Genomic DNA, 12,500 nt, shown 5'->3' with positions numbered 1-12,500 from the left:
AATAAACCACCAACATTCTCTATTAAAACACCAACATTCTACATTAAACCACCAACATTCTCCATTAAAACACCAACATTCTCCATTAAACACCAACATTCTCCATTAAACACCAACATTCTCCATTAAACCACCAACATTCTCCATTAAAACACCAACATTCCCCATTAAACACCAACATTCTCCATTAAACACCAACATTCTACATTAAACCACCAACATTCTCCATTAAACTACCAACATTCTCCATTAAACACCAACATTCTACAATAAACCACCAACATTCTCCATTAAACCACCAACATTCTCCATTAAACACCAGCATTCTCCATTAAAACACCAACATTCTACAATAAACCACCAACATTCTCTATTAAAACACCAACATTCTACAATAAACCACCAACATTCTCCATTAAAACACCAACATTCTCCATTAAATCACCAACATTCTCCATTAAACACCAACATTCTCCATTAAAACACCAGCATTCTCCATTAAACGCCAACATTCTCCATTAAACACCAACATTCTCCATTAAATCACCAACATTCTCCATTAAACACCAACATTCTCCATTAAAACACCAGCATTCTCCATTAAACGCCAACATTCTCCATTAAACACCAACATTCTCCATTAAAACACCAGCATTCTCCATTAAATGCCAACATTCTCCATTAAACGCCAACATTCTCCATTAAACGCCAACGTTCTCTATTAAAACACCAACGTTCTTCATTAAAACACCAACATTCTCCATTAAACCACCAACATTCTCCATTAATCACCTACATTCTCCATCACACATCAACATTCTCCATTAAAACACCAACATTCTCCATTAAACACCAACATTCTCCATTAAACACCAACATTCTCCATTAAAACACCAACATTCTCCATTAAACACCAACATTCTCCATTAAAACACCAACATTCTCCATTAAACCACCAACATTCTCCATCACACATCAACATTCTCCATTAAACCACCAACATTCTCCATTAAAACACCAACATTCTCCATTAAAACACCAACAATCTCCATTAAACACCAACATTCTCCATTAAAACACCAACATTCTCCTTTAAACCGCCAACATTCTCCATCACACATCAACATTCTCCTTTAAAACACCAAAATCTCCATTAAAACACCAACATTCTCCATTAAAACACCAACATATTCCAGCACACACCAACATTCTCCAATAAAACACCAACATTCTCCATTAAACACCAACATTCTCCATTAAAACACCAACATTCTCCATTAAAACACCAACATTCTCCATTAAACACCAACATTCTCCATTAAAATGCCAACATTCTCCATTAAACACCAACATTCTCCATTAAAACACCAACATTCTCCATTAAACACCAACATTCTCCATTAAACACCAACATTCTCCATTAAAACACCAACATTCTCCATCACACACCAACATTCTCCACCAACATTCTCCATCACACACCAACATTCTCCATTAAACACCAACAATCTCACCAACATTTCCAAACACCAAAAAAAAAAAAAAGACTTGAAAAGCCAAGACATCATTTAAACCCCAGGCTGTTTTGTTACACTTCTGTGTATAACACACTCAGGTATATTTGAAATTTTTATTTTAAAAAAATGAATGTAATTTCGAAACAGGTCATCTAGCCTGGCAGAAAATACACAAGTGAGTCACAGTGATGGACAAAACCACAGAACTAACCGCCTGTGTGTGTGTGTGTGTGTGTCTGTGTGTGTATATGTGTGTGCATGTTCAGCAGTAGTCTTCTCTTACTCTACTGGCGACGTGTGACAGAAGCAGCAATTTTCATCAGTGTGTATGTGTGTAATGTGTGAAAAAAGTCAGTTAAACTGACAACAAAGTGAAAAGCAGAAATAAAAGTTTAGCAGATCTGTTATATTTACCGTAAATTTAGTTTACTCTCAGGTTATTTTCAGTACATTGATTAGCCTTGAGATGAAGAGGTGATAAATTCAAATTTTTAAAATACATGCTACTGTGGTATTGCTGTATTTTTTAAAATAACGGTGTAGCGCCAAAGGATCTCTCCTGCGCTAAAACAGAGGCTAATCAGAAAACCCTTCTCAAGCTGGAACGTAACATCAATTCCAGGCTGATTGGCCACTTAAACTAATGTCTGTTCAACTCAGCGAGGAACAATTTCTTTCTTCTAACACACATCACACTGCTTATGTAAGACTCGAATTAGCTGTGTTAGAAAGGAAACACACACACACACACACACACGATTATATATCTTACATTCTAACGTTCACCATCAAACCCCAACATTCTTCATTTAAAAAAAAAAAACACACACGTTCTGCATATTACATTCTCCATGAAACAGCATGACACAGTGTAATGCAATGTTTTAGCCAGATCCATTTACATAGCTTCCATTTTGAAATTGAAAAACAAACAGAAAAACAATAAAAAATGGAGGCCAAGTGAGCAGTGACTCATTGATTACTGTCTAATAAGCGCGTGGTAAGAGTTCCCCTACACGATGACACTGGAGTTCATACATCAGTGCTGCTTGCTAACAGGAACAACGTGGCGTGAATGAGAGGTAAATGACTGCTTAGGAGAAAATGTTTCATAAAAAAATATTAACAGCATGAACAGAGAGATAAAGAGAGAGATAGAGACAGACAGAAAGAGAAGAAAAACGTCATCATGACTTCTGTGGTTTTGTAGATCTTTGTCAGCCATCACGTATCTCCCAGAAAGCTGTTCTGTTCACACACACACACACACACACACTGTTCAAATGATTAGGCAAGGCAAGTTTATTTATACAGCACATTTCATCAAGACAGTTCAAACTGCATTTCATAGCTACAATCGAAAGAAAAGAACATAAAGCAGAAATACATTAGAAATAAAAATAAATAAAAAGAAGTGCAACGTTTAGGCAGAAAGCCCAAGTGTCAAAAACACAGGAAATTAGTAAAGTAGACCACATTATAAAAATACTGAGTGTGAATTAATATTTCACTTTAATACTGAGCTGCTCTGAGCTTTCCACTTGCTCAGCTGATTTTTCTTTCTTTTTCCGTAACTATTGGCACAATAGTTAAAGTGCACTACAATAGCGATGTCGCCTCACAGTCCCCGTTCTGTCCTGAGCTCAGGTTACCGTGTGTGTGTGTGTGTGTGTGTGTGCGTGTGCGTGTGTGTGCGTGTGTGTGTTCTCCTCTGTTTGTGTGTCCTAATTTGTGGGACGAATTTCTGGGGACAAAAATCCTGGTCCCCATAAAGACTATGACGAGGAGGCTTACAAGATATATTGTGTTTGACTGTTGTGTGTGTGTGTGTGTGTGTGTGTGAGAGAGAGATAGAGAGAGAGAGAGAGAGAGTGACAGAAACAGAGACAGAGAGACAGATAGAGTATCATTATTATTAGCAGTATTATTTTTAGCAGAATTTAGCAGTACCTGAATATTGTGTGTGTGTGTGTGTGTGTGTGTGTGTGTGATTCTGAGTGAGAGAATAAAATAGAATGTTAAATTTGAAAAGCTAGAAAAGGACCTTATGATCTGTCTTAACACTCGGTCCTCACACTACAGCAATGCCTGAATGTGTGTGAGAGACAATAAAGGATAATGCATGTAAACTTGAAAAGCATCAGAGGGACCTTATGAACCATCTTGTGACATTAGTGTGTTTATGAGAAACACTTGGTCCCCACAGTACAACACAGTACTGAGTGTGTGTGTGTGTGTGTGTGTGTGTGTGTGTAGGCTCTGTGTTGATCAGATAAATGCAAAGAGGAAACTAAATGCATATAAAATTTAAAGTGATCATTATTAGTGTGTGCTATCTGTAGAAAATACTCTGTTCCCATAAATAACAGCATTAGGATGTGTGTGTGCATGTGTGTGTGTGTGTGTGTGAAGTTTGTGGTCCTCAGATAACACATATCGTTTCATATGATCAGAGTGGAAACCAAAATGCTTACACGTTCATTCTGCTTCAATTTAAGTGATGCTCATTAGAGTGTGTGAGTAATAACGATGTGGGAGATCTAAAAGTGCTGCTGCTCTCAGGGAAATCCAGAGACACGTAAACGAGAGAAAAATAAAAGAGCCTCACACTCATTCTGGCCTACAAGGAAGAATCTATTGCATCTTGTGAGGTTTCTGTTGTAATTGAGGTTGCATGTAAACCTGAGGGACAGCAAAAAGACCTTATGAGGAGGCTTGTCACTTCATTATGTTCAGGAGAAACATTAGGTCCCCAGAATATTGCAGTATCTGTGTGTGTGTGTGTGTGTGTGTGTGTGTGAGAGAGAGAGAGAGAGAGAGAGAGTTAAATAAAGGCAATGTGGAAAAACCGAAAGCATACATATTCGTCCAGTTTCAGCTAAAGTAATGTTCAGTAAAGTGTGTGTGTGTGTGTGTGTGTGTCTCTGTGTGTGTGTGTGTGTGTGTGTTCACTGGTAATCAGATAACATGCAATCATCATTTCACCACTGATCTTGCCTCTTAAAGGGGAAGCTGCATTTGTGTGCGCGTGTGTGTGTGCATGTGTGTGCGCGCGTGTGTGTGTGTGTGTGTGTGTGTTTAAAGGGGAAGTTATTCTTGCTGTCACAACCACCACCAAGCTGTTGCTACAGACGGACCGTTAGTTTTCATCATCCAGTTCAAGGCATAAAAGTTTTTACAAAACTGCGTGACTTTCCAAAGTCGAAGGCCGTGTCACACATCGTATAAACATTACACTAAACACTAAAAAGCCTAGAATCCACTCTTAAGACTTCTTAGTGGGGGTTCATTTTTCTCACTGTAATGCTCTCGAAAGCCAGTAGATATTGTGCATTACCCACGATGCACTGCAAGCCTATATCAGATAGCATGCAGTGTTTTGCAACACATATGCATGTTACATGAGTTATTTCAACTTTGTCCTCATTTGCTAAGGAAATCTTTCACATATCTGTGTTAGCAATAGATTCTCAAAACTAACAAACAAATAGAGCACACTTTCAGAGTTCCAGTAGTTGTTTATTCCACAGTTCTGGTGACGAGGTTAATCAGAAGGTCCCCACTTTAGAGTCCCCGCGACTCATCCGTTATAATCTGTGAGGTGCTAATCGCCCAGTAAACACTTCCCTTTCAGTCAAGCTTCTTAACTCTGCTTAAATGCTCGATTTTATTGCTCTATTTTATTGATTTATTTAAATGCTCTATTTTATTGCTCTATTTAAATGCTCTGTTTAAATGCTGCTTTATGGTTCAGACTCAATACTTGGTTTTCCACCCACTTTTCTCCAGGATTTATTTTGTCTGCAATGACGGCTGCAGGAACAGTGACGGCAGCCGGAAGGAAAACTGAGCTGTTCGGTGCATCTGCAAAAAAGGGTCTAAGTTTCTGTTAGTTTCAGTCTTTAGGGGTCTCGGTGGGGTTCTCAGTTAGTCCCCGTCTTTCACTTCTCAGTCTTGTACTCTCACAAATGAAACGGTGGAGTCTCTGATATTTAGGGTTCAAACAAAATCACTGAGTCTGACTTTTGGTTAGTCATTCGAGGTTAGTCCTTATTTTAATTGGTGTGTGTGTTTAGGATTCTCAGGTCTGGCCTCTTGTCTTTAAAGCTCTGACTCTGAGTCAGTCCCAGTCTTTAGGTTTCTGACTCTTGCTTAGTCCTGGTATTTCGGGTTCTCACCAAACAAAAAGGCAGAGAAAACAACTGTTGGTTGGTTTAAGTCTTTAGGGGTTTAACATTTGGTTCTTCTGTTGGTTTTGGGATCTCTGTCTCAGTCTCAGTTGTGAAGTGACGTACTGAGAGAGAGATGGAGAGAGAGAGAGAGAGAGAGAGAGAGAGAGACTATATGTGATGTGAAGTTTTTTCTCTGCTTTCTTCCTCATCTTAGACACCTAAAGGAATAGAATTAGTGAGATTGACAGGTGGCTATTTTCTCTGCACAATGCTCTGCACTGAGTGTGATGTAATTTCCTCCTCAGCACAATGAGCAGTGAGCAGGTGAAAATGAAGAATGGAGAACTCTATCACGGCACTGCAGAGCTCCATCATTACAGCACATATTTTAGGCTCTCACAGGAACTGAGCATTCGTTGTGGCGATATTCCTGACCTATTTAAGCTCTTATTGGTGACTTGTGACTGTCTGCTCTGCCTTCATCTAACCGTTTCCCGTTCTAATGTTCTACATTACTGCAATTAAAATATGATGTTTTAAAGGAGACAGGTTTATAGAAATGCAGGTCCAGGCCTCAGCTATAAAAGTGTGAATGTATACACACCATTTTACACACAAATATTAATATCTAAAAACACAACTTGTTGGGAGAAAGGGAGGAGATCTACAGGACCATTAATGAGGGATGGAAAAAGGGTTCTGCTAGCTGAAGAAAGGGTTAAAGGTGTCCCAAGATGGACAACCAAAGAACCCTTTTCTACGAGTATTCCGCTTTTTGCATTATTTCAGCACTTATTTGGCTTTAAAGCATTCACAAATAACATCAAAGAAAATCATCTATATTTTAAAAACATTAGTTCAGTTATTTTAATACTGAACTGATGTTTTTAAGAAATATATATCATATTTCTTAAAAACATTAGTTCAGTATTAAAATAACGTGTATAACACGGTGAAGTAGATCAGACTGAACTCTTCTCGTGTCTAAAGGCATGTTCAGTGGAATGTTCTGACATTTACAACCACCTGAAATAAGACTCATGCAGCACGCAGGACGAGACAGCGACCGCAGCAGCACACTGACTTCAACTATATTTTTATTAAGCCGTAAAATTGCCCTCTGCTCTGTAAGCTAATAGCTCGGCTCATTTTCCACATAATGCTCTGATTCACAATAGAAATGTGTGAAAGAGACTGAAGAGAACAAAACCGCCTGACTCTCTCACATCCATCAGTTAGGGCTTTATTCTTCACCTCCTGAGGAAAGAGATCAGACTTTCAATTCTGTTTTCTCAGTAATCCTTTTATCCTGAAATCATTGTATAATAAACCCAGCAGATCTGGTGCGGTATTTAATATAATCATTTAATAATCAATATACACACACAGTAAACACTAACACCTTGCAGTCAGGTTGGAGCTGAAGCTGTAATCTGTTTATTCTTGCTGCACTGCGCTGTATTTCACAGTAAATTTCACCAAATTAGAAGAACTTTTCCACATTAGGTTTTTTTCTGTTGTTCCTGTCATCGCCTATCAGTGGCGCCATTATTCCACTATGAGAATACTGCTTTAAATTTATGTAGGAACCTGCTTTTTTATACAAACCTACCAGAAACAACAGTAATCCTTGTTGTGAATTCAACAGCGCTGCTGAGTTCTGGACTCTGATTGGTCTTTAAGTTTTCCGACATCTTCAGGACAGAGGAGTTTACGCTTCTTTGCGGTTTCTCAGTAACACGACAAGAGAGAATAAAGAGATGCTGGTGAATGAATGACTGTTTATAGCTGCTATAACGTCAGTGACAACAGGAACTAACCTGTTAAATGTAACTATAAATTGATAGTGGAAAGTGGAAAGTATGACGTGTTGATCTTTAATAAATAAAAAGTTAAATAAATAAAAACTTTTGGGAAAACTGTTGTGATGTAAGAGGAATAAAACACTCGGGGATGTGCTGTTAGAGGAAAATAATCAATATTGAGGTGATAACAGTAACTCTGATTCATCACACCACCTCTTCACTCAGTATTTTACTGTAACACACACACACACACACACTCACACACACTCACTCACACAGTATTTATTACTTACATAATCCATGGGAAAGAGAGGGAAGCACTCCAGATGGAGATGGGACAGAAAGGGGACGGAAAACAGATTAAGAAAAAGGATTGGGTATGAAGGGGGAGGGAGAAAGGAAGAGAGGAAAGACAGAGAGAGAGAGAGAGAGAGAGAGAGAGAGAGGAATGTTTTTGTGCCTCGCATCTGAAGTGGGACAGAGGAAATCTCTTCCCCACCGATGTACTGATGTTTAAAGTGTATTAAATGGTCTGTTTTCTGACCCGGACTTCATGTTTGGACCGGCCACATTTAAAAAAAGCGCCATGTTGATGAGCGGAGTTTAAAATGAGGCCGCAGCGCAGTGAGACACCTTTATGGAGATCAGGAGACCTGCAGCTCGGACAGGAAGGTAAGACAGGACAGAAGAGCGAGGGAAAGGGGAATGGGATGGATGGATGACTTGTAGTGTGTGTGTGTGTGTGTGTGTGTGTGTGTGTGTGTGTGTGTGTGTGTGCATACTGTGAGGAATGAAAAGCACACAGGTCCTCATAATGATAGCACTGTGTAAAAGTCCTCACAATTACCCGGTCCTCAGAAAAAAAAGTGCTTTTGAAGCTATTATTTAAAAAAAAAAAATAGCCGGGGCGAAGATCAGGATTAGGGGTTAGCATGAATCAGCTACAGTAATGAATATGTCCATGATTATGTCCTGACAGCCATGAAACTGACGTGCTGGTGTGTGTGAGAGTGTGTGGATAATGGAATATACACTGAGAACACCATCTCAGTGTGTGATGTTTGTCAGCAGGATGCAGTGCAATCATCTGTAAATGTTTTAATTATACACAGGAAACATCAAGCACTGAGAAAATGTCTGCTTGTCCGCTGAAAACCGTCCCTCTATCCCACACAGATTAGCGCTTTCAGACTGCACTGTTATTAGCCCAACTTATTCCAGCACTATTACAAGTCAAGAAGCTTGTCATTTCAGCTAGGAATTATTTTTACACAAAGTCGCTGTTAACTGCAAATGTAGTCTGATGCTGCAATTTAAGGATATATTCAGGGTAGACAGACAGAAAGACTGAGAGACAGACTGAGAGACAGAATGAGAGAGAGATTGAGAGAGAGACAGACTGAGAGAGAGAGACTGAGAGAGAGACTGAGAGAGAGAGAGAGAGAGAGACTGAGAGACAGACTGAGAGACAGATTGAGAGAGAGACTGAGAGAGAGATTGAGAGACAGACTGAGAGAGAGAGAGAGAGAGAGAGACTGAGAGACAGACTGAGAGCGAGACAGAGACAGAGACAGAGAGAGAGAGACAGACAGAGAGAGAGACAGAGAGAGAGAGACAGAGAGACAGACAGAGAGAGAGACAGAGAGAGAGACAGAGAGAGACAGAGAGAGAGAGACAGAGAGAGAGAGAGAGAGACAGACAGAGAGAGACAGGGGGAGAGAGACAGAGACAGACAGAGAGAGAGAGAGAGAGATTGAGAGACAGACTGAGAGAGACAGACTGAGAGAGAGACTGACTGAGAGAGACAGAGAGAGAGACAGACTGAGAGAGAGACAGAGAGAGAGACAGACTGAGAGAGAGACTGAGAGAGAGAGAGACTGAGAGAGACAGACTGAGAGAGAGAGAGACTGAGAGAGAGACTGACTGAGAGAGAGACTGAGAGAGAGACTGACTGAGAGAGAGACAGAGAGAGAGACAGACTGAGAGAGAGACAGACTGAGAGAGAGACAGAGAGAGAGACAGACTGAGAGAGAGACTGAGAGAGAGAGAGACTGAGAGAGAGACTGAGAGAGACTGACTGAGAGAGACAGACTGAGAGAGAGACTGAGAGAGAGACTGACTGAGAGAGAGACAGAGAGAGAGACAGACTGAGAGAGAGACAGACTGAGAGAGAGAGACTGAGAGAGAGACAGACTGAGAGAGAGAGACAGAGAGAGAGACAGACTGAGAGAGAGACAGACTGAGAGAGAGAGACACTGAGAGAGAGACAGACTGAGAGAGAGACTGAGAGAGAGAGACTGAGAGAGAGACAGACTGAGAGAGAGACTGAGAGAGAGACAGACTGAGAGACAGACTGAGAGAGAGACAGACTGAGAGAGAGACAGTGAACAGAGGCATGCGGATGAAGAAGCAGGTCTCGGGTTTGATGTAAGCTGCATGTCAGCCGTTCCGTCACTTAAATCTGTTCCACTCTGAAGGTTTCTGTAAACGTCACAGGGATTCTCTTTCACAAACTGCTGAATGGTTCGCTCTTTAAAAACATGCTGAAAAGCAGCGAACACAAGTGAAATCGTTCATGTTGTTTTGTCAAAGCACCTAACAGTTTAATATAATATTTTTCTTCTGGTTATTGTTCATTTTAGTTCAGCTACAACAATTTTAGTCAATTAAATCCTAAATCCTAAAGTCTGTAATAAAATAAAAAGCTTCGACTTTCCAGACTGACTTGTTTTAAGATTTCAAATGCAATAATTTCCCAGGTTAAAAAAATCCCTTTAAAAACTCACGAAGTCTCTCCTTCCTAGGATTGTGTTTGTATGGGAGAATGAGCTAACATGAGCTTTCTGAAAGGGACACACACTGCTGTAGGTTTCCACACAGAAGCTTTCGGGTGTTAAACATGTGAAGAGCGTACAGTGGCGCGGAGGCCGTGCTGGCGGCGCGTTAGTCCCCGTCCATGCTGCAGGATCATCACCCCATTAGCCTTAATGCAGATTCCCTCCTCCAACTTCAGGCTTTTTAAACCATTATCTGCGCTGATGACAGAGTGATGGTGCTCATGATGTGTGTAAAATTCACTCCACTCACAGTCCACTCACTGGCACAATCTCAAATCATTAATATTAAAAAATTTCCCATTAAAGGAGGAACGGTTTTATATAAAACAGCAATGGATGATGATGTTCATTTCAATCGAGTCACATTTCTTCACAGGAAATTCTCTAATCCGCATTTCGAGCATCAGAACTGGAAGCCTGTTTACTGCTGAACAGATTTTATCCACATCGACGGCCAGGCAAACTGCAAGCTGATTGGTCTGCTGTGAATTCATATGCAAATGAACTGAAGGAAAACAGCTGCTGTTGTGGCTCATCTCTAAAAAATGATTTTAGTTGTGCTGGTTTGAATCTTGCTAAATGATAACTGCTGCATTACAGAGCATGTGTGTGTGTGTGTGTGTGAGTGTGTGTGTGTGTGTGTGTGAGAGAGAGATATATTGGGAGGAGATTCGGTAGTTTCTCTCATTTTAATGTGTCTCCTGAATGAAGATTATCTGAATGTATCCCAGATGTCTTACAGGCAGGTTTAAATCCGATCGGCTGAACAGTTCAGGAGGCCTGAGACACGTTTCATACATGTGAATTAGGGATGGAAGTGAAGATGAACAGATTCTAAACAGATACGAGCAGCAGGAGCGCTATTCCGCTTGATATTAAAGATGTGTATCAGAGCCGAGATCCTGCAGGATGCAACTAAAAAGTCACACAACTTGGAGGTTTTTACTTTCATGTGGATCTGAAGCTGTTGTATAACAACCGCAACTCCTCCGTGTAGGTCACACACACGCTCCGTAAACACCGACGCAAAGCCAGATTCATTATATGTCACGGAAATGGTGATTTTTATGCAGAAACTCATCATACACTCAGAACACCTGCATGATGAGCTGATCCGCATGTGAACACACGACACGCCGGTCAGATCTGTAGATGAAGACGACATGTCCAGGTGTAAACAGGGCTTTAGAGACGAGTGAAATCTGTACTTTGGATTGTAGTGTGAGGAAGAAACAAACAATTTTATCTCCACAATAAGGTTCTCAGAATTGGAAAAGTTTCTTGCTGAGAGTTTCTTTTTTAAACCTGCTGTTACTCAGGATGTGTCAGGAGTAAAGACGGGTTGCTACGGGCAACGCGCAGTTTCAGGAATAATACAGCAGCAGTGTGTGTGGGGGGTAAAGTAAGAAATAACATATTCTCCTCTCACAGACACGTCCTCACCCTGAGACGTCCTCACACAGACACGTCCTCACTCTGACACGTCCTCACACAGACACGTCCTCACACAGACACGTCCTCACCCTGACACGTCCTCACTCTGACACGTCCTCTCACAGACACGTCCTCACACAGACACGTCCTCACCCTGAGACGTCCTCACACAGACACGTCCTCACTCTGACACGTCCTCACACAGACACGTCCTCACTCTGACACGTCCTCTCACAGACACGTCCTCACACAGACACGTCCTCACCCTGAGACGTCCTCTCACAGACACGTCCTCACACAGACACGTCCTCACCCTGAGACGTCCTCTCACAGACACGTCCTCACTCTGACACGTCCTCACACAGACACGTCCTCACACAGACACGTCCTCACTCTGACACGTCCTCACACAGACACGTCCTCACACAGACACGTCCTCACCCTGAGACGTCCTCTCACAGACACGTCCTCACACAGACACGTCCTCACACAGACACGTCCTCACCCTGAGACGTCCTCTCACAGACACGTCCTCACTCTGACACGTCCTCACTCTGACACGTCCTCTCACAGACACGTCCTCACACAGACACGTCCTCACCCTGAGACGTCCTCTCACAGACACGTCCTCACACAGACACGTCCTCACCCTGAGACGTCCTCACACAGACACGTCCTCACCCTGAGACGTCCTCACACAGACACGTCCTCACACAGACACGTCCTCTCACAGAC

General features: G+C 41.4%; 1 protein-coding gene across 1 annotated transcript in view; it reads left to right on the top strand.

Moving 5' to 3' along the window:
- Positions 1-7,907: 7,907 nt before the first annotated feature.
- Positions 7,908-12,500, top strand: part of arhgap20b (Rho GTPase activating protein 20b) — a 28,296-nt gene continuing 23,703 nt past the window's right edge. The window contains exon 1 of the mRNA XM_026910405.3: positions 7,908-8,166. The gene's annotated coding sequence lies outside the window, so the exon portion shown is untranslated. The remainder of the gene's footprint in view (positions 8,167-12,500) is intronic.

The sequence above is a fragment of the Pangasianodon hypophthalmus genome, chromosome 27, assembly GCF_027358585.1.
Source record: "Pangasianodon hypophthalmus isolate fPanHyp1 chromosome 27, fPanHyp1.pri, whole genome shotgun sequence".
Taxonomy (NCBI): domain Eukaryota; kingdom Metazoa; phylum Chordata; class Actinopteri; order Siluriformes; family Pangasiidae; genus Pangasianodon; species Pangasianodon hypophthalmus.
Note: the sequence above shows the minus strand (reverse complement) of the source record. Positions and strands in the feature narration are given on the sequence as shown.